Raw genomic sequence first — 24,186 nt, 5'->3', positions numbered from 1 at the left:
GCATGACTTTTTTTCATTGCAAAAAATATATGTGCAAGAGACATGTGTATTATTGTTGTCATTAATGTAAACAATAGAATTATGTGAAGAGTTTCTGAAAAAAATGATTTTTTTTATTTTTTATTATTTTTACTATTTTTTAAAAAAATGTTTGCACGCAGTTAAATTATATACTATAGTTAATTTTAGTTATAGTTATAGTTGTTATAGTAGTAGTAGTTGTTTTAGTTAGTTAGTTAAGCTCAAATTTGTAATTTCTGTGCAGAATTCAATAAGCTCTTGTAACCTTTATAAACACAAAATAAAAAAAAATTGAGTTTTTTATGTATTTTTTTTTTTATAATGACCAATCATCTTCACATACAGTATAATAATAATAATCTTTATTTTTATATAGCGCTAACATATTCCGTAGCGCTTTACAGGTTGCACACATTATCGTCACTGTCCCCGTTGGGGCTCACAATCTAAATTCCCTATCAGTATGTCTTTGGAATGTGGGAGGAAACCGGAGTACCTGGAGGAAACCCACGCAAACACGAAGAAAACAGACAAACTCTTTGCAGATGTTCTCCTTAGTGGACATAATATATAATAATAGTATAATAGTATAGTAATAGTATAATAATGCAACAGGTATTCAAAAAAAAATTTAAGTAGCTAAAACAGCATTTTAATAGGTCTGGTCAAAAATGACCGGAGCATTACAAGTGGAAACGAACAGAACAGCAGTTCAACATTCCTTTTACAACAGCTGCACATATTATTCAGAAGTTTAAGGTCTATGGGACTGCATCCAACCCCAGGAACATGACCGCAAAAGGAAAACTGATGACAAATTGAAGAAACGGATAATACAAATGGTAAGAGCCTAGAATGACTTCCAAAGAGAGTAGAGTTGAAATACAAGATCAAGGTAAATCAATGTGAGACCCCATTATCTGTCTCTATCTTGGCAAAAGAGGACTTAATGGAAGACAACCAAAGAGGTAATCACTTTTGAAAGCAAATAATAAAAAAAGACTCAAATTTGCTAAAATGTATATTAACAAATCACAAAGCTTTTGGGAGAATATGCTGTGGATAGATGAGATAAAACTGGAGATGTTTGTCAAGTCACATCAGATTTATGTTCACAGACCGAAAAATGAAGCATACAAAAAAAAGAACATTGAGACCTGCTAAGAAACACGAGGAAGCTCAGTTGTGCTTTCAGGGCTGCTTTGCTGCATTTGACACAGAATCGTGAATCTGTGCAAAGATCAATTAAATCTCAAGCCTGCTAAGGCATTTTGGAATAAAAAGTGCTTTCTAATGTCAGAAAACTTGCTCTGAGTTGCAGGTCATGGGTCCATAAGCAGGATAATGATCCACAACACACAGCTAAAAACATCCAAGAATGGCAGCTAAAAACAAAGTATTGTCCGAAATTGACCTTCTTTGAGCCCTAATCAAAATCCTTTTGGATATCTGTGGATGACACTGAAACATGCAGTCTGTAGACAACTGGAGCAGTTTGCTTATGATGACTGGGATAAAATACCTGTAGACAGATTCTGAAGACTTATTGAGAATTATAGGAATGGTTTGTTTGCGGCAATCGCCTCAAAGGGTTGTGCAACAAAATATCATTTTTGTTCAGGCCATTTTCATTAATTCTTTTCTGTTGAACCTCAATTCAAAAGCAATGTCTGATTTTCATTAGTTGATATTTAGTAAATTTCAATTGGGAATTACTTCAGTCAGTTTTAAGATTTCAGTTACCATTGTATTTCTTACATTAACAGAAGGGTACTGACAATTTTGTCCATTTGTTTATTGATGATCGATGGGGGTCCCACTTCATGGGCCCCCATAGTGTCCCATCTAAATGAAGCAGTAGTCAAATATCAGTTGTTTCTTCAATTATTGTGGAAGGGATTGATGGAGATCGCTAAGATCACTGAGATGTGAACAACCCCATTGAATTTTACTAATTTAACTTCTGCCTGCATTGGGGCATGAAGAGTCTGCAAGTGTGGAGGGGGCTCAGGAGCTGAGCTTCCTCCATTCGTGGTATATGCCAGTTATAATGCACTAGATGGTGGCCCAATTCTAACGCATCGGGTATTCTAGAATATGCATGTCCATGTAGCATATTGCCCAGCGACGTAGTTTATTGGCCAGTCACGCAGTATATTGCCCAGCCACGTAGTATATTGCCCAGCCCACATAGTATATTGCTCAGCAACATAGTATATTGCCCAGTTACGTAGTATATTGCCCAGTGACGTAGTATATTGCCCAGTCACGTAGTATATTGCCCAGCCACGTAGTATATTGCCCAGCCCACATAGTATATTGCTCAGCAACATAGTATATTGCCCAGTTACGTAGTATATTGCCCAGTTACGTAGTATATTGCCCAGTCACGTAGTATATTGCCCAGTCACGTAGTATATTGCAAAGCCCACGTAGTGTATTGCCCAGTCACGTAGAATATTGCCCAGTCACGTAGTATATTGTCCAGCCACGTAGTATATTGCCCAGCCACGTAGTATGTTGCCCAGCCACGTAGTATATTGCCCAGCCACGTAATATATTGCCCAGCCACATAGTATATTGCTGTTATGATGCGGTGGTTTAGGAGCAACATGGAACGAGCTCTGAAGGAAGTGGTAACTGTACTGACCACAGTCCCTAAGCTCAACACAACACTAGAAGTAGCCGTTTGATGCTCCTATCTCTCCCTAGGCATCTCGTCACAGCCTAAGAGCTAACTACCCCTAAAGATAGAAGCAGGAAAACTATCTGCCCTTTGAGAAAATCCCCAAAGGATAGATTAGACCCCCCACAAATAATGACTGTGAGTGGAGAGGGAAAATGCATGCACAAAATGAAACCAGGATGAGCACAGGAGGCCAGTCTAGCTTGATAGATAGAACAGGATGGAATACTGTGCGGTCAGTATAAAACACTACAAAAATCCACGCAGAGTTTACAAAAAATCTCCACACCTGACTAAAGGTTTGGAGGGTAAATCTCCTTCCCAGAGCTTCCAGCAAGACAGAAATAATTCATACTGATAAGCTGGACAAACATAGAAAGCACTGAACGGATAAGTCCACAATCTGTGAACAGAAAAGAGCAAGCAAGAACTTAGCTTTGCTGAACTAGTCAGGAAAACAGGGAAATCCAAAGAGATGTGAATCCAACCAGGAACCATTTACAAGTGGCCCTGGCTGAAGGAAGGAGCCAGGCATAAATAGCCGAGCAGAAAAGATGATCAGTGGAGGCAGCTGCTGACAGCTAACTCTAAGGAGCAGCCATACCACTTGAAACCACAAGAGGGAGCCCAAGAGCAGAACTCACAAAATTGTCACTTAAAACCACCGGAGGGAGCCCAAGAGCAGAATTCACAACAGTACCCCCCCTTGAGGAGGGGTCACCGAACCCTCACCAGAGCCCCCAGGCCGATCAGGACGAGCCAAGTGAAAAGCACGAACCAAATCGGTGGCATGGACATCGGAGGCAACAACCCAAGAATTATCCTCCTGGCCATAACCCTTCCACTTGACAAGATACTGAAGCCTCCGCCTCGAAAAACGAGAATCCAAAATCTTCTCAACCTCATATTCCAACTGTCCCTCAACCTACAACGGGGCAGGAGGGTCAACCGAGGGAACAACGGGCACCACATATCTCCGCAACAAAGATCTATGGAAAATATTATGAATGGCAAAAGAGGCTGGAAGAGCCAAACGAACCGACACCGGATTAATAATTTCAGAAATTTTATAAGGACCAATAAACCGAGGCTTAAACTTAGGGGACGAAACCTTCATAGGAACATGACGAGAAGACAACCAAACCAAATCCCCCACAAGAAGCCGGGGACCAACACACCGATGGCGGTTAGCAAAAAGTTGAGCCCTTTCCTGAGACAACGTCAAATTGTCCACCACATGAGTCCAAATCTGCTGCAGCCTGTGCACCACAGAATCAACACCAGGACAATCAGAAGGCTCAACCTGCCCAGAAGAAAAGCGAGGATGAAAACCAAAATTACAAAAGAAAGGTGAAACCAAAGTAGCCGAACTAGCCCGATTATTAAGGGCAAACTCGGCCAACGGCAAGAAAGACACCCAATCATCCTGATCAGCAGAGACAAAGCATCTCAAATAAGTCTCCAAGGTCTGATTAGTTCGCTCAGTTTGGCCATTAGTCTGAGGATGAAACGCCGAAGAAAAAGACAAATCAATGCCCATCCTAGCACAAAAGGCCCGCCAAAATCTAGAGACAAACTGAGAACCTCTGTCAGACACAATATTCTCCGGAATGCCATGCAAACGAACCACATGCTGAAAAAACAATGGAACCAGATCTGAGGAGGAAGGCAACTTAGGCAAAGGTACCAGATGGACCATTTTAGAGAACCGGTCACAAACAACCCAGATAACAGACATCTTCTGGGAAACAGGAAGATCCGAAATAAAATCCATGGAAATATGCGTCCAGGGCCTCTCAGGGAGCGGCAAAGGCAAAAGCAACCCACTAGCGTGGGAACAGCAAGGCTTGGCTCGGGCGCAAGTCCCACAGGATTGCACAAAAGCACATACATCGCGCGACAAGGAAGGCCACCAAAAGGACCTAGCAACCAAATCTCTGGTAACAAAAATCCCAGGAAGACCAGCCAACACTGAACAATGAACCTCAGAAATCACCTTACTTGTCCATCTATCAGGAACAAACAGCTTCCCCACAGGACAGCGGTCAGGCCTATCAGCCTGAAATTCCTGAAGCACCCGCCGCAAATCAGGGGAGATGGCAGAAAGAATCGCTTCTTCCTTAAGAATGCCAACCGGCTCAAGGACTCCAGGAGAATCAGGCGAAAAACTCCTAGAGAGGGCATCAGCCTTAACATTCTTAGATCCCGGAAGATACGAGACCACAAAATCAAAACGGGAGAAAAACAGGGACCATCGAGCCTGTCTAGGATTAAGCCGCTTGGCTGACTCGAGGTAAATCAGATTCTTATGATCGGTCAGGACCACAACGCGGTGCTTAGCTCCCTCAAGCCAATGTCGCCACTCCTCAAACACCCACTTCATAGCCAACAACTCCCGATTGCCGACATCATAATTGCGTTCCGCAGGCGAAAACTTTCTGGAAAAAAAAGCACACGGTTTCATCAAAGAACCATCAGACTCCCTCTGAGACAAAACGGCCCCTGCCCCAATCTCAGAAGCGTCGACCTCAACCTGAAAAGGAAGAGAAACATCCGGCTGATGCAACACAGGGGCAGAAGTAAATCGGCGTTTAACCTCCTGAAAGGCCTCAACAGCCGCAGAGGACCAATTCATCACATCAGCGCCTTTCTTCGTCAATTCAGTAAGGGGCTTAACCACACTGGAAAAGTTGGCAATGAAATGGCAATAGAAATTAGCAAAGCCCAAAAATTTTTGAAGGCCCTTCACAGATGTGGGTTGAATCCAGTCATGAATAGCTTGGACCTTAACAGGATCCATTTCTATAGACGAGGGAGAAAAAATAAAACCCAAAAAAGAGACCTTCTGAACTCCGAATAGGCACTTAGACCCCTTCACAAACAAAGCATTATCACGAAGGATATGGAACACCATCCTGACCTGCTTCACATGAGACTCCCAAACATCGGAAAAAATCAAAATATCATCCAAATATACGACCATGAATTAATCAAGATAATTGCGGAAAATATCATGCATGAAAGACTGGAACACAGATGGAGCATTAGAGAGCCCAAATGGCATCACAAGGTATTCAAAATGGCCTTCGGGCGTATTAAATGCAGTTTTCCATTCATCACCCTGTTTAATACGAACAAGATAATATGCCCCTCGGAGGTCAATCTTAGTAAACCAACTAGCCCCCTTAATCTGAGCAAACAAATCAGTAACCAAAGGCAAGGGGTATTGGAATTTGACCGTGATCTTATTAAGAAGACGATAATCAATACAGGGTCTCAAGGAGCCATCCTTCTTAGCAACAAAAAAGAAACCCGCTCCCAATGGTGACGAAGAGGGCTGAATATGCCCCTTATCCAAAGACTCCTTAACATAACTCCGCATGGCGGCATGCTCTGACACAGACAGATTGAAAAGTCGGCCCTTAGGAAACTTGCAAACAGGAATCAAGTTAATAGCACAATCACAGTCCCGGTGCGGTGGAAGGGAACTGGACTTTGGCTCATCAAATACATCCTGGAAATCCGACAAAAACTCAGGGACCTCAGAAGAGGGGGAAGAGGAAATTAACATCAAAGGAAAGTCACTATGTACCCCTTGACAACCCCAACTAGTCACAGACATAGTTTTCCAATCCAGCATAGTGTTCCTGTAACCATGGAAAACCCAGTACAACAACATCATGCAGGTTATGCAACACCAGAAAACGGCAATCTTCCTGATGTGCTGGAGCCGTGTACATAGTCATCTGCGTCCAGTACTGAGGTTTATCCTTGGCAAGGGTGTAGCATCAATACCCCTCAAAGGAATAGGGCTCTGCAAAGGCTGCAAGGAAAAACCACAGCGCCTGGCGAATTCTAAGTCCATTAAGTTCAGGGCAGCACCTGAATCCACAAATGCCATGACAGAAAAGGATGACAATGAGCAAATAAGGGTCACAGATAAGAGAAATTTAGGCTGTATAGTACTAATTGTAACAGACCTAGCGACTCTCTTAGTACGCTTAGGGCAATCAGAGATAACATGAGCCGAATCACCACAGTAAAAACACAGCCTATTCTGACGTCTGAATTCCTGCCATTCTGTTCTAGTCAAAATCCTATCACATTGCATAGGTTCAGGACTTTGCTCAGAGGACACTGCCATATGGTGCACAGCTTTGCGCTCGCGCAGACGCCGATCAATCTGAATGGCTAGAGACATAGATTTGCTCAAACTAGCAGGCGTAGGAAAGCCCACCATAACATCTTTAAGGGCTTCAGAAAGACCTTTTCTGAAAATAGCAGCCAGAGCCTCCTCATTCCATTTAGTGAGCACAGACCATTTTCTAAATTTCTGGCAGTATAATTCTGCCGCTTCCTGACCTTGACACAAGGCCAAAAGGTTTTTTTCTGCATGATCCACAGAATTAGGTTCGTCATACAATAATCCGAGCGCTTGAAAAAATACGTCTACATTCAATAATGCCGGATCCCCTGTTTCAAGAGAAAAAGCCCAGTCTTGAGGGTCACCACGCAGCAAGGATATGATGATTTTTACTTGCAAGGATATGATGATTTTTACTTGCTGAATGAGATCACCAGAAGAACGGGGTTTCAAAGCAAAAAACAATTTGCAGTTATTTTTAAAGTTCAAAAACTTGGATCTGTCCCCAAAAAACAAATCAGGAGTAGGAATTCTAGGTTCTAAAGCCGGAGTCTGGACAACATAATCTTGGATATTCTGTACTCTTGCAGCAAGTTGATCCACACGAGAAAACAAACCCTGAACATCCATGCCAGAGCATATATCCTGAACCACCCAGATATCAAGAGGAAAAAATAGACAAACCAAAGCACAGAAAAAAAAATGGTTCAGAACTTTCTTTTCCTTCTTTTGAGATGCATTTAATTCATTTTTGGCCACTTGTACTGTTATGATGCGGTGGTTTAGGAGCAACATGGAACGAGCTCTGAAGGAAGTGGTAACTGTACTGACTGCAGTCCCTAAGCTCAACACAACACTAGAAGTAGCCGTGGAATGCTCCTAACTCTCCCTAGGCATCTCGTCACAGCCTAAGAGCTAACTACCCCTAAAGATAGAAGCAGGAAAACTATCTTGCCTCAGAGAAAATCCCCAAAGGATAGATTAGACCCCCCACAAATAATACGTAAAAAAGGAGAAAAACATGGAGTTTGTTTAAAAATTATACAAAAAATCTTTAATTACATATACCAAAACACTAATACAAAAAATATATATATACTAACGAACAAACATGAAAGAAAATGATGTGTAGATGCCTAAAAACATGTACAGCGAGCCACATATCCATGAAATAGTATAACACATAATATATAGCAACAGGTGCAGGAGCACCAACCCGCCTAACGACTCCCAGAGTAGATCAAAATACCAGAATCACCCCCTCTGATAAATTAGTCCATGCTCCATTGCCAAGAACCTAGTCTCCTCAATCAGGGATCTGTATCCATAGACCGTATTGTAACGGCCAGAGCGGGGGAATGAGTGTGAGTAGGAAGGTATGGATGTCACCTCACCAGTGGCCACGCTGCCCGAACGTCCCCGACGCACGTTTCGCCGCTTCTTAGCCCTGCTTTCTCAAGGGGAAGTGTGGTACAATCTTCCTTGGAGGACCTTAAGTATCCTAAGATACCGGTCATGTGCGCGTCACATGACCCGGGCTAATTCAACACTGCCTGATGACGGCGCATTCGCCCGCCGTCACTATGGAAACACCCGCACCCCCGCCGCCCGGACCTGCCCGAAGTGCAGCCGCGAGTGAGTACACAATGTCTCAGTCGCGTGCCACACCAGGACTGCGCCGGACCGCAAGAGGCGGGCGCCCGTGACAGGCGCGCGCACGCGCACCACAGTGTGAAGTGTGCCCTAAGTATTACCAGTACTAGGAAAAGCCATATATAAAATACAAAAACAGATCTTAAAATCCAAAACAGTGCCCGGAAATCCAAATGGCTTGTGTGCAATTTCGCTGACGCCTCCATAATATATTCAAGTCCATAATGTATACTAGCGATCCATGCATAACTTCCAACTTCTTTATGTTAATGCTTTCATGGATTATTTCCGAAGTCCATAACGTATGTAATATAATCATCAAAGTCCATACATGACACTGTAGTCCCAGAGGGGATCATTTAAGAAAAATACAAAACCTGTATACAAGACAAAACAGTTAAAATCAAAACCACACAAACAGTTAAAAGTACAAAAAACAGAGGGATTACTAAGGGGCCGCCCCATAATTTCCAATCATAAGAAGGGACCAAAATTAAGTGCCTCATTAAGTCCAGCTGGTTTCATAGTGCCTAGTGTAACAATCCATTTTAATTCCCGTTGGGCGAGGAATTTTTTTATGTCACCTCCTCTAATGCCTGTCCCGTACGTGCTCCCTTACACGCACTCTCAATTCACGTGACGTCAGTCCTATATAGACTAGGGAACAACTGCATGTCGCGTAGTAGATCACATTAGAGGTATTGCACGAGATATATTCCCTTATCTGATATTCCCTCTTACTATCCGCTGAGCAGAAGGTTGTAGTTCGGACCATATTAACACAGGCTACACAGTGCCCGCACTTAAAAGAGCCTTTAACTTGATGTGTCATACCGAATGGATTGGTACTTGGCGCCACATAGTGGCTGGACACCAAGAGGTCTCTAAGATTTTTTGACCTACGCGGGGTCATTAAAGGCCTTTCGCTGAGAAACGGTCCCAGGGAGGGTTCAGCACTCAAAACATGCCAATATTTAGTTAGAATTGCTCTCATGCTCTCCCACTCATGATTATATACCGAAATAAAACGGATCATATTATCCTTATCTTCCTTTTTGGCATTGCCATGTAACAGCGAATCCCGATTTTTTAATTTCGCTCTATTGTATCCGTTTTTAATGCATCTTTTACTATAACCTCTGTCCTTGAATCTCTGCTTCAAGTCCAGGGCCTGTTTTTCAAATCTCTGATCCGTCGAGCAGATCCGCCTCATCCTCAAGAACTGTCCAACCGGGACGGCCCTTATAGTGGCCTGACTATGTGCCGACTTCGCATGTATTAATGCGTTAACTGATGTTGTTTTGCGAAAGACATCAGTCTGGACGGACAAAGTGGAGTCCACTTCCAGACTGATGTCCAAAAAATCAATTTTATAATAATCGTACCTATAAGTCAGTTTGATGTTGAAATCATTCCTATTGAGCTCTCCCATAAATTCATCCAGCTGCTGCACCGTCCCCCGCCAAAAAAACAAAACGTCATCTATGTAACGCAGCCAGCACAGCACATGGTCAGCGGCCCCCGCCCCCGCGTCACCAAAAACCAACCTCTCCCAAAAACCCAGAAAGAGGTTAGCGTACGCGGAGGCACAGGCCGCACCCATGGCCGCGCCACGTTTTTGCTGGTAGAACTGGTCTTTAAACGTAAAAACATTATGTGTAAGGGTAAAGTGCAGCAGCTGGATGATAAGCTCACACAAAGGGCCGCCCAGGTTGGAGGCCTCGAGGAAGAAGCGGACCGCTCTCAAACCATCTGAATGATTTATGCATGTGTATAACGTCTCGACGTCTGCTGTTACCAGCAGCGTCCCTTCCTCAACAAAGATGCCGTCAACCCTACACAGGACATCCGTTGTGTCTTTTACATATGAGGGTAAGGTCTCAACTAAGGGTTTTAAATAATGATCTATAAATCTACAGATCGGATCACATAAGCCATCAATCCCTGACACAATCGGACGTCCCGGAGGGTTGACGGCATCTTTGTGTACCTTTGGAAGCAAATACAGAGTAGGTATTCTCGGGAATTTCACCGTTAGTCCATCTAGAACTTGTTTATTAATTATGCCTAAATCAAACGCATTTAATAGGATTCTTTGGAGCTCTGCCGAGAAAGACATCACCGGATTAAATCTTAATTTATCATAAACACTGCTGTCCCGCAACTGGCGGAACGCCTCACGTTCATATTTGACAATTGGCCAAACAACAATGTTCCCCCCCTTGTCAGCCGCCTTGAATATCACGTCATCCATTGCTTGCAATTGACGTAAGCTTTCTCTCTGTTTATGTGTGAGGTTATCGAAACGGCGATGCGTTGTTAGTTTTTTTAAATCATCTGATACCAGTTTCGTGAAAACCTCTACGGCTGGGCATAATGACAAGGGGGGGAAACGTGTTGATTTGGGTAAAATACTCCTTGGGAACGCACCTTCAGCAATCGGATTTTGTTCCTCAAGAAGTTCCTCCAAAATTCGAATGTTGTCTCTGTCGGCAGCGCTCCAATTCTCCTGTTCATATCCTCCCTTGTTGTGCAATTTTTTTAGGATTAGCTTGCGTGAAAAAAGATGAAGATCTTTCAGTGCTAGAAAATAATTAAAACCATTAGTGGGAGAGAATGATAACCCTTTACTTAATACCTCTAATTGAGTATTAGTTAATACATGGTCCGATAAATTGATTACCTGTAACCCTCCCTGGGACTTAGGCTCAGGCTGCTTGCTACCGGCTCCTTTTTTAGAATTCTGTCTGGTGTTCATTTTCTGACTTTGGTTCAATTGAGCACTCTCAGTGTCCATGCCAACCATATGTTTTTTAGAGGATCGGGGTTCTTCATTCCTCATTGATCTAGTGGAGGCAGATCGTGAACGTGATCGGGACCCATTTCTATAGAAGGAGCGTACCCTCTCATTTGTATTCCTCCATTTATACATCTGATTGAGTTGTCTGTCATTCATGTCTCGTTGGAATTTTTTAGATTTTGTTTGTTGTATCTCATCCACCCATTTTTGTGCCTCCTCCTCTACCTCCAAGTTGAATTTCCTTAGGGCTTCACTGCTCATATCCTTTTTAATTATTTTCTGAAGTTCCTCCATTTCACCTTCTATCGATTTCAGAGACTCTGTATTCATCTCTTTTAAGATTTCCATAAACCCAAATGAGCAGGCATTAGCATAACTCTCCCATTTTTCCTTAATTTCAACGTTCTCAACTGGGAAGGATGGGAATACTTGAACCCTTAATCCTCTAGGGATTAACCCTTTTTGTAAATATTTATTTAAAAAGGCATGATTCCACCATATTTTAGTCCTCTTTCTCAAGAGATCTTTAAATTTAAATGTTGTCTCCACCAGCCCTTTATTCATACCCTCCGTGTTTGTACAATTGGCATCTTTGAACACATCATCAATTTTGGAGAGCCATGCACCATCACATGCCCTAAAGTCCATAGCGGTATTATTGCTGGAGCTTACTGTGAAAGACACAGAAACAAATATTAGTATAACTAATTCCAGACTCATATTGTGACCTTGACCAGTTGATTGGTCACTCTATAAACCTCCATATATATCAATACGTAAAAAAGGAGAAAAACATGGAGTTTGTTTAATAAAATAATGACTGTGAGTGGAGAGGGAAAAGACATACACAGAATGAAACCAGGATGAGCACTGGAGGCCAGTCTAGCTTGATAGATAGGACAGGATGGAATACTGTGCGGTCAGTATAAAACACTACAAAAATCCACGCAGAGTTTACAAAAAATCTCCACACCTGACTAAAGTTGTGGAGGGTAAATCTGCTTCCCAGAGCTTCCAGCAAGACAGAAATAATTCATACTGATAAGCTGGACAAACATAGAAAGCACTGAACGGATAAGTCCACAATCTGTGAACAGAAAAGAACAAGCAAGAACTTAGCTTTGCTGAACTGGTCAGGAAAACAGGGAAATCCAAAGAGATGTGAATCCAACCAGGAACCATTTACAAGTGGCCCTGGCTGAAGGAAGGAGCCAGGCATAAATAGCCGAGCAGAAAAGACGATCAGTGGAGGCAGCTGCTGACAGCTAACTCCAAGGAGCAGCCATACCACTTGAAACCACAAGAGGGAGCCCAAGAGCAGAACTCACAAAAGTGCCACTTACAACCACCGGAGGGAGCCCAAGAGCGGAATTCACAACAATTGCCCAGTCACGTAGTATATTGCCCAGCCACATAGAATATTGCCCAGCCACGTAGTATATTGCCCAGCCACGTAGTATATTGCCCAGCCACGTAGTATATTGCCCAGTCACGTAGTATATTGCCCAACCACATAGTATATTGCCCAGCCACGTAGTATATTGCCCAGTCACGTAGTATATTGCCCAGCCACGTAGTATATTGCCCAGCCACATAGTATATTGTCCAGCCATGTAGTATATTGCCCAGCCACATAGTATATTGCCCAGCCACGTAGTATATTGCCCAAGCACATAGTATATTGCTCAGCCACGTAGTATATTGCCAAGGCACGTAGTATATTGCCTAGCCACATAGTATATTGCACAGCGACGGAGTATACATCACAGAGCCACGTAGTATAGAGACTTAAAAAAAAAAACATATACTCACCTTCCGAAGGCCCGTTGAAGTCCTGCTATACTCACCATCCGCTGACTTTCCCGCTCCTCGCAACGCTCCTGGAGTGGCAGCTTCTGGTCCCAGGCTGGTATGAGCAGGACCTGTGATGACGTCGCGGTCACATGACCGTGACGTCATGGCAGGTCCTTGTCGCACACCAGCCCTGGGACTGGAAGCTGCCGCTCCTGGAGCGTCGCAAGGAGAGGGAAAGGCGGTGGATGGTGAGTATAGCAGGTTTTTTGTTTTTTTTTAAATTATTTTTAACATGACATATTTTTACTATTGATGCTGCATAGGCAGCATCAATAGTAAATAGTTGGGGACACACAGGGTCAATAGCAGCGGTAACGGAGTGCGTTACACCGCGGGCTGTTACCGCTGCCATTAACCCTGTGTGAGCGGTGAGTGGAGGGGATTATTGAGCGGGCGCGGGGCAGTGAGTGCAGGAGAGTAGGGGAGGGACTAATCGGACTGTGCCCATCGCTGATTGGTCGCGGCAGGAATAACAGGCAGCTGCCGAGACCAATCAGCGATGCGGGATTTCCGTTACGGAAGTTGAGGACAGACAGACGGAAGTACCCCTAGACAATTATATATATAGATTACCAAAATCTGTGTCTACCAGATTTGGCCAGAGCTCTCCATTAACAATTTAGATGTCACTGTTGATCTCTGACAATGGCATTTAAATAGAGCGATTGCCTCTGCAAACATGGCAAAAGGTTTGCCATTACAGCTGGAGGCACCTGCTGACAGCCTCAGTCACTTCCAATTTGTAACTTTTGAGAAGCTCAGTGACAAGCTCAGATCCATAGGAGAGCATGATGTTTCCTAAACACTCCAATACTGTTATATTGCACTATACATATATTACAAGCAATCAAACAATAGGTCTATAAACATTTTAAATTAATGAAGTGTATGGTAAACACCATACAAATTTTTAAAAAATCCAGAATTGTGATTTTTCCCGTCATATCACCTTCCTAAAAATACCAAAAAGCAGTTAAAACCTCTAACGTTCTCCAAAATGGTATCAATTAAAATGTTGTCTCACCATGCAAAAAATATGCCCTGGCTTCGTTCCATCAATGAACAATAAAATTGTTATGGGTTTTGGAAAAGGGCAGCACGAAGCCTTTTTTTTTTTTTACTAAAATCTAAACTTTTTTACCACTTAAAGTGTAACCATGCTTTCTGAAAATGAGATACTTTCAGAATAAGCAATTATTTACAGAGTAAAATAGTTAGTAAGGCAAAAAAAAGATATTTGACCATCCATCTCCGTTCTGCTAATGACCTGAGGTTAGCATCCTCAATAATCAGAACCTCTCACTTCCATCTCCAAGACTTTTCAAGTGCTTCGCCAATTCTTTGGAATGCACTACCCAGGATAATACGATTAATCCCCAATCCTCACTTTTTTAAGCGTGCCCTAAAACGCATTTGTTCAGAATGTACTACTGCATCAATGCATTAACCTAACTATCCCTGTGTGGCCCATTCAAAAAACTTAAACCATAATCTGGTTCCTCGCATCATGTTCTCATACACTTTATGCAGTTAATAATCCTCTGTGATTGTAATGTTACATACCTAGGCTGTTAACTGGTTCATGCAGCTTTACATGAACACCCGATCCTTATACTATGGCTGGTCCGAACAACGAAAGCAATTCTTACCATCCACCTCTCGTGTCTCCCCTTTTCCTCATAGTTTGTAAGCTTGCGAGCAGGGCCCTCATTCCTCTTGGTATCTATTTTGAACTGTGATTATTGTTATGCTGTAATGTCTAATGTCCCCTCTATAATTTGTAAAGCGCTGCGGAATATGTTGGCGCTATATAAAATTATTATTATTATTATTATTATTATCCAGTTCAGCCTATATTCCCTCAGAATAAATCCCCAGATCTACATCCTTCTAAAGAACCTAATAACTGTAAGATACAATATTGTTCTGCTCCAGGAAGACATCCAGACATCTCTTGAACCCCTCGACTGAGTTTGCCCTCACCACCTCCTCAGACAAGGAATTCCAGATTCTTACTGCCCTAACAGTAAAGAATCCTCTTCTATATTGGTGGAAAAACCTTCTCTTCTCCAGATGCAGAGAATGCCCCCTTGTAACCGTCACCTTCCTTAGTATAAACAGATCCTCGGAGAGATATTTATATTGTCCCCTTATGTACTTACTAGATGGTGGCCCAATTCTAATGCATCGGGTATTCTAGAATATGCATGTCCACGTAGTATATTGCACAGCCCACGTAATATATTGCCCAGCCACGTAGTATATTGCCCAGCGACGTAGTATATTGCCCAGCAACGTAGTATATTGCCCAGCCATGTAGTATATTGCCCAGCCACGTAGTATATTGCCCAGTTACGTAGTATATTGCCTAGTGACGTAGTATATTATGCAGCCACGTACTATATTGCCCAGCCACATAGTATATTGCCCAGTTACGTAGTATATTGCCAAGCTACGTAGTATATTGCACAGCCCACGTAGTATATTGCGCAGCCACGTACTATATTGCCCAGCCACATAGTATATTGCCCACTTACGTAGTATATTGCCAAGCTACGTAGTATATTGCACAGCCCACGTAGTATATTGCGCAGCCACGTAGTATATTGCCCAGGCACGTAGTATATTGCCCAGTGACATAATATATTGCCCAGCCATGTAGTATATTGCCCAGTTACGTAGTATATTGCCTAGTGATGTAGTATATTGTGCAGCCACATAGTATATTGCCCAGCCACATAGTATATTGCCCAGTTACGTAGTATATTGCATAGCCACGCAGTATATTGTCCAGTGACGTAGTATATTGCCCAGTGAAGTAGTATACAGCACAGAGCCACGTAGTATATTGCTCAGTGATGTAGTATATTGCCCAGCCACGTAGTATATTGCACAGCGCCACGTAGTATATTGGCCAGTCACGTAGTATATTGCCCAGCTAAGTAGTATATTGCCCAGCCAGGTTTGTCACACGTGAAAAAATAAAAAATAAACATACTCACCTTTCCGAGGGATCCCTTGTAGTCCACGGCAGGTTCCAGTCCCAGAGTTGGTATTAGCGCAGGACCAGTGATGACGTCGTGGTCACATGACCATGACGTCATGGCAGGTCCTTGTCGCGCAGGCGCGCAGGGCCTGTGATGACGTCGCGGTCACATGACCATGACGTCATGGCAGGTCCTTCTGCCACCGGATCCTACTACACGGCTGGTGCGAGCTGCAACGGAGGATGAGTATAGCAGGTTTTTTTTTAAATTATTTTTAACATTAAATTTTTTACTATTGATGCCGCATAGGCAGCGTCAATAGTAAAAAGTTGGGGACACACAGGGTTAATAGCGGCGGTAACGGAGTGTGTTACTCGCGGCATAACGCGGTCCGTTACCGCCGGCATTAACCCTGTGTTAGCGGTGACCGGAGGGGAGTATGTGGGCGACAGGCACTGACTGGGGGGAGTAAGGAGCGGCCATTTTCTTCCGGACTGTGCCCATCGCTGATTGGTCGCAGCAGCCATGACAGGCAGCTGGTGAGACCAATCAGCGAATGAATAATCGTGACAGAAGGACAGACAGACAGACAGACGGAAGTGACCCTTAGATAATTATATATTAGATACATGTTTATTGGAACACCCTCAATCATCTTTTTTCTAGACTAAATAATCCTAATTTTGCTAATCTCTCCAGGTACTGTAGTTCCCCCATCCGCTTTATTAATTTTGTTGCCCTCCTTTGTACTCGCTCTAGTTCCAATATATCCTTCCTGAGCACCGGGGCCCAAAACTGTACACAGTACTCCATTTGCGGTCTAACCAGGGATTTGTATAGAGACAGTATAATGTTTTAATCATGTGTATCAAGACCTCTTTTAATGCAACCCATGATCCTGTTTGCCTTGGCAGCCACTGCCTGGCACTGGCTGCTCCAGGTAAGTTTATCATTAACTAGGATCCCCAAGTCCTTCTCCATTTCAGATTTACCCAGTGGTTTCCCATTCAGTGTGTAATGGTGATATTGATTCCCTCTTCCCATGTGTATAGCCTTACATTTATCATTGGTAAACCACATCTGCCACCTTTCGGCCCACGTTTCCAACTTATCCAGATGCATCTGTAGCAGAATACTATCATCTTTTGTATTGACTGATTTACATAGTTTTGCATCATCTGCAAATATTGATATTTTACTGTGTAAACCTTCTGCCAGATTGTTAACCCCTTAATCCCATATGACGTACTATCCCGTCAAGGTGACCTGGGACTTAATTCCCAGTGACGGGATAGTATGTCATATGCGATCGGCCGTGCTCCCCCCTATCGCAGCTGACATCCGGCACTATGTGCCAGGAGCGGTCACGGACCGCGCCCGGCACATTAACCCCCGGCACACCGCGATCAAAGATGATTGCGATGTGCCGGCGGTGCAGGGAAGCATCGCGCAGGGAGGGGGCTCCCTGCGGGCTTCCCTGAGACGATCGGTACACGGTGATGTACTCACCGTGTACCGAGCGTCTTCTCCCTGCAGGCCCTGGATCCAAAATGGCCGCGGGGCTGCATCCGGGTCCTGCAGGGAGCACTTCAGGGTCAGGATCAGGCTGCAGCTGCAGCTCTAATCCTGCCCGGCTGTATGTCAGATCACCGATCTGACAGAGTGCTGTGCACACTGTCAGATCGGTGATCTGTGATGTCCCCCCCCTGGGACAAAAGTGAAAAAGTAAAAAAAAAAAATTCCACACGTGTAAAAAAAAAAAAAATCCCTAAATAAAGAAGAAAGAAAAAATATTATTCCCATAATAATAATAATAATAATAATAATAATTTTATTTATATAGCGCCAACATATTCCGCAGCGCTTTACAAATTATAGAGGGGACTTGTACAGACAATAGACATTACAGCATAACAGAAATACAGTTCAAAACAGATACCAGGAGGAGTGAGGGCCCTGCTCGCAAGCTTACAAACTATGGGGAAAAGGGGAGACACGAGAGGTGGATGGTAACAATTGCTTTAGTTATTCGGACCAGCTATAGTGTAAGGCTCAGGTGTTCATGTAAAGCTGCATGAACCAGTTACCTGCCTAAGTATGTAGCAGTACAGACACAGAGGGCTAATACTGCATAAAGTGTATGAGAACATGATGCGAGGAACCTTTTTTTTTTTTTTTTTTTATTATAAATAGGCCACACAGGGATCGTTAGGTTAATGCATTGAGGCGGTAGGCCAGTCTGAACAAATGAGTTTTTAGGGCACGCTTAAAACTGTGGGGATTGGGGATTAATCGTATTAACCTAGGTAGTGCATTCCAAAGAATCGGCGCAGCACGTGTAAAGTCTTGGAGACGGGAGTGGGAGGTTCTGATTATTGAGGATGCTAACCTGAGGTCATTAGCGGAGCGGAGGGCACGGGTAGGGTGGTAGACTGATACCAGGGAGGAGATGTAGGGTGGTGCTGAGCCATGGAGTGCTTTGTGGATGAGGGTAGTAGTTTTGTACTGGATTCTGGATTCCCATAAATACATTTCTTTATCTAAAAAAAAAAAAACAATAAAAGTACACATATTTAGTATAGCCACGTCCGTAACGACCCAACCTATAAAACTGGCCCACTAGTTAACCCCTTCAGTGAACGCCGTAAGAAAAAAAAAAAACGAGCCAAAAAACAACGCTTTATTATCATAACGCTGAACAAAAAGTGGAATAACACGCGATTAAAAAGACGGATATAAATAACCATGGTACCGCTGAAAGCGTCATCTTGTCCCGCAAAAAACGATCTGCCATATATCATCATAACCAAAAAAATAAAAAAGTTATAGTCCTCAGAATAAAGCGATGCCAAAATAATTATTTTTTCTATAAAATAGCTTTTATCGTATAAAAGCGCCAAAACATTAAAAAAATGATATAATTGAGGTGTCGCTGTAATCGTACTGACCTGACGAATAAAACTGCTTTATCAATTTTACCAAACGCGGAACGGTATAAACGCCTCCCCCAAAAGAAATTCATGAATAGCTGGTTTTTGGTCATTCTGCCTCACAAAAAATAAAAAATAAAAAGCGATCAAAAACTGTCACGTGTCCGAAAATGTTACCAATAAAAACGTCAACTCGTCCCGCAAAAAACAAGACCTCATATGACTCTGTGGACCAAAATATGGAAAAATTATAGGTCTCAAAATGTAGAGACGCAAAAACTTTTTTGCTATAAAAAGCGTCTTTTAGTGTGTGACGGCTGCCAATCATAAAAATCCGATATAAAAAACGCTATAAAAGTAAATCAAACCCCCCTTCATCACCCCCTTAGTTAGGCTAGGTTCACATTGCGTTAATGGGTTAACGCTAACGGACAGCGTTGCACGGCGAAAATGTCACAATTAACGCCGTGCAACGGGTCCGTTAGCACACCCATTGACAGCAATGTGATTTTCGGGTGTAGCGCATCGCTAGAGCGTGCCATTTTCAGCTCGCGCTAGCAAGGTGCTGTTCTTTTGTGGCGCGCCCGAGGTCCGATCCCCGATCTTCTAGAGCGGGGACGTTAACGCGACCACTAAACGAGACACCTAAAAAGACATTGCGTTAGCGCAATCCGCTAGCGCTAGCGCTAAACGGATTTCCCTAACGCAATGTGAACCTAGCCTTAGGGAAAAATAATAAAATTAAAAAAAATGTATTTATTTCCATTTTACCATTAGGGTTAGGGCTAGGGTTAGGGCTAGGGTTAGGGTTAGGGCTAGGGTTAGGGCTAGGGTTACATTTACGGTTGGGATTAGGGTTGGGATTAGAATTAGGGGTGTGTCAGGGTTAGGTGTGTGGTTAGGGTTACAGTTGGGATTAGGGTTAGGGGTGCGTGTGTGGTTAGAGTTACAGTTGGGATTAGGGTTAGGGGTGCGTTTGGATTAGGGTTTCAGTTATAATTGGGGGGTTTCCACTGTTTAGGCACATCAGGGGCTCTCCAAACGCAACATGGCGTCCGATCTCAATTCCAGCCAATTCTGCATTGAAAAAGTAAAACAGTGCTCCTTCACTTCCGAGCTCTCCCGTGCGCCCAAGCAGGGGTTTACCCCAACATATGGGGTATCAGCGTACTCGAGACAAATTGGACAACAACTTTTTGGGTCCAAGTTCTCTTGTTATCCTTGGGAAAATAAAAATTTGGGGGGCTAAAAATCATTTTTGTGGGGAAAAAAAGGATTTTTTATTTTCACGGCTCTGCGTTGTAAACTGTAGTGAAACACGTGGGGGTTCAAAGTTTTCACAACACATCTAGATAAGTTCCTTGGGAGGTCTAGTTTCCAATATGAGGTCACTTGTGGGGGGTTTGTACTGTTTGGGTACATCAGGGGCTCTGCAAATGCAACGTGACGCCTGCAGACCAATCCATCTAAGTCTGCATTCCAAATGGCGCTCCTTCCCTTCCGAGCTCTGCCATGCGCCCAAACAGTGGTTCCCCCCACATATGGGGTATCAGCGTACTCAGGACAAATTGGACAACAACTTTTGGGGTCCAATTTATTCTGTTACCCTTGTAAAAATACAAAGCTGGGGGCTAAAAAATCATTTTTGTGAAAAAAAAAGAATTTTTATCTTCACGGCTCTGCGTTATAAACTGTAGTGAAACACTTAGAGGTTCAAAGTTCTCACAACACATCTAGATAAGTTCCTTGGGAGGTCTAGTTTCTAATATGGGGTCACTTGTGGGGGGTTTGTACTGTTTGGGTACATCAGGGGCTCTGCAAATGCAACGTGACTCCTGCAGACCAATCCATCTAAGTCTGCATTCCAAATGGCGCTCCTTCCCTTCCGAGCTCTGCCATGCGCCCAAACAGTGGTTCCCCCACATATTGGGTATCAGCGTACTCAGGACAAATTGGACAACAACTTTTGGGGTCCAATTTATTCTGTTACCCTTGTGAAAATACAATACTGGGGGCTAAAAAATAATTTTTGCGAAAAAAAAAAAAATTATTTTCACGGCTCTGCGTTATAAACTGTAGTGAAACACTTGGGGGTTCAAAGCTCTTAAAACACATATAGATAAGTTCCTTAGGGGGTCTAGTTTCCAAAATGGTGTCACTTGTGGGGGGTTTTAATGTTTAGGCACATCAGGGGCTCTCCAAACCAACATGGCATCCCATCTTAATTCCAGTCAATTTTGCATTGAAAAGTCAAATGGCGCTCCTTCCCTTCCGAGCTCTGATATGCGCCCAAAAAGTGGTTTACCCCTACATATGGGGTATCGTTGCACTCAGGACAAATTGCACAACAACTTTTGTGGTCTAATTTCTTCTCTTACCCTTGGGAAAATAAAAAATTGGGGGCGAAAAATCATTTTTGTGAAAAAATATGATTTTTTATTTTTACGGCTCTGCATTATTAACTTCTGTGAAGCAATTGGTGGGTCAAAGTGGTCACCACACATCTAGATAAGTTCCTTAGGGTGTCTACTTTCCAAAATGGTGTCACTTGTGGGGGGTTTCAATGTTTAGGCACATGAGGGGCTCTCCAAACGCAACATGGCGTCCCATCTCAATTCCTTTCAATTTTGCATTGAAAAGTCAAATGGCGCTCCTTTCCTTCCGAGCTCTGCCATGCGCCCAAACAGTGGTTTACCCCCACATATGGGGTATCAGCGTACTCAGGACAGATTGTACAACAACGTTTGGCATCCATTTTATCCTGTTACCCTTGGTAAAATAAAACAAATTGGAGCTGAAATAAATTTTGTGTGAAAAAAAGTTAAATATTCATTTTTATTTAAACATTCCAAAAATTCCTGTGAAACCCCTGAAGAGTTAATTAACTTCTTGAATGTGGTTTTGAGTACCTTGAGGGTTGCAGTTTTTAGAATGGTGTCACACTTGGGTATTTTCTATCATATAGACCCCTCAAAATGACTTCAAATGAGATGTGGTCCCTAAAAAAAAAATGGTGTTGTAAAAATGAGAAATTGCTGGTCAAATTTTAACCCTTATAACTCCCTAACAAAAAAAAATTTTGGTTCCAAAATTCTGCTGATGTAAAGTAGACATGTGGGAAATGTTACTTATTAAGTATTTTGCGTGACATATCTCTGTGATTTAAGGGCATAAAAATTTAAAGTTGGAAAATTGCAAAATTTTCTAAATTTTCGCCAAATTTCCATTTTTTTCACAAATAAACGCAAGTTATATCGAATAAATTTTACCACTACCATGAAGTACAATATGTCATGAGAAAATAGTGTCAGAATCACCGGGATCCGTTAAAGCTTTCCAGAGTTATAACCTCATAAAGGGACAGTGGTCAGAATTGTAAAAATTGGCCCGGTCATTAACGTGCAAACCACCCTCGGGGCTTAAGGGGTTAATAAATATGCTGAAGAGAACAGGTCCTAACACTGACCCCTGCAGTACCCACTTGTCACAGCGACCCAGTTAGAGAATATGCCATTTATTACCACCCTCTGCTTTCTATCACTAAGCCAGTTACTTACCTATTTACACACATTTTCCCCCAGACTCCGCATTCTCATTTTGTGCACCAACTTCTTGAGTGGCACGGTATCAAACACTTTGGAAAAATCAAGATATACCTCGTCCAATGACTCACCTTGGTCCAGTCTATAGTTTACATCTTCATAAAAACTGATTAGATTGGCTTGACAGGAGCGATTCCTCATAAACCCATGCTGATATGGAGTTAAAAAGTTATTCTCATTAAGATAATCCAGAATAACCTCCCTCAGAAACTCTTCAAATATTTTGCCAACAATAGAGATTAAATTTACTGGCCTATAATTTCCAGGTTCACTATTAGAGCCCTGAATATTGGTACCAAATATGCTATGCGTCAGTCCTGTGGAACAGACCCCATCACTATAGAGTCCCGAAATATAAGAAATAATGGCTTGTCTATTACATTACTTAGTTCTCTTAGTACTCGTGGGTGTATGTCATCTGGACCCGGAGATTTATCTACTTTAATCTTATTTAGCCGGTTTCGCACCTCTTCTTGGGTTAGATTGGTAACCCTTAATATAGGGTTTTCTTTGTCTCTTGGCATTTCACCTAGCATTTTATTTTCCACCATGAATACCGTGGAGAAGAAGGTGTTTAATATGTTAGCTTTTTCCTTGTCATCTACAACCATTCTTTCCTCACAATTTTTAAAGGCGCCTACACTTTCACGTATGATTCTTTTACTGTTGATATAGTTGAAGAACAGTTTGGGAACAGTTTGGGATTTGTGTGTATAAGATGAATAATGCGATATCTGGCTATTACATTATTTGTTACCTTTAACAGTTTTCTTTTTTACATGATCTATCTTTAATTTACAATCAGTTGGGAGCTGGTGAAGAATACTTGCTGCTGTTATCTCTGTTTTACCCATCACAGCACACAGACAGAGATTACTGCTCTTCAGTCATTTTTTAGCATACAGATACAAGCTGCAGCAGCATTAAGAAAATTTTCCAGCATTGTTAATGTGAGATAAAACACTTTTTAGAGAACTCAGTCCAATGTTTCTGTGTACTTCTGCCTGTTTCCTCTCCCTGCTCCTCCCTCCCCCTCTCGATGGAGAATAATAGGCTGTGTCACATGACACCTGCAGTTCATCTTGCCTGAGCAAGGCAGATTTGAGCTTTTGTTTTGTGGATGACAAGTTAGCAGGCAGCTGGGAGAGGAAGAATTGACTATAAAATGGGGGGAAAAGAAATTTCTACAATGAGATTTAATACAAAGATTCTTATATTTGCCTGTTGTATTGATTTATGCAAAGTTAATTGAAAGTACAGTTCCATGTTAAGTTAAAGAATAAAAATCAATCCAAGTTTAGTATCTTGCAATTGTACTGAGCTGTAGAATCATGTTACCAGTTCATTTTAACTGTACAATGAGCACCATAAAACCAAACCCATTAAACAATGGCAGAATTGCATTTTTTTCATCATTTCATCCCACTTGAAATTTTGTTCCTGTTTTTTTACTACATTATATGGTAAAATGAATGGTGTCATTCAAAATGACAGCTTGTCCTGCAAAAG

General features: G+C 42.5%; 1 protein-coding gene across 2 annotated transcripts in view; it reads left to right on the top strand.

The window, feature by feature from the left end:
• Window positions 1-24,186, top strand: part of GPC6 (glypican 6) — a 1,713,043-nt gene that overhangs the window by 374,898 nt on the left and 1,313,959 nt on the right. The window lies entirely within an intron of this gene.

The sequence above is a fragment of the Ranitomeya imitator genome, chromosome 3, assembly GCF_032444005.1.
Source record: "Ranitomeya imitator isolate aRanImi1 chromosome 3, aRanImi1.pri, whole genome shotgun sequence".
Lineage (NCBI taxonomy): Eukaryota > Metazoa > Chordata > Amphibia > Anura > Dendrobatidae > Ranitomeya > Ranitomeya imitator.
The sequence above is the reverse complement of the archived record's forward strand: the minus strand, read 5'-3'. Positions and strand labels throughout refer to the sequence as shown.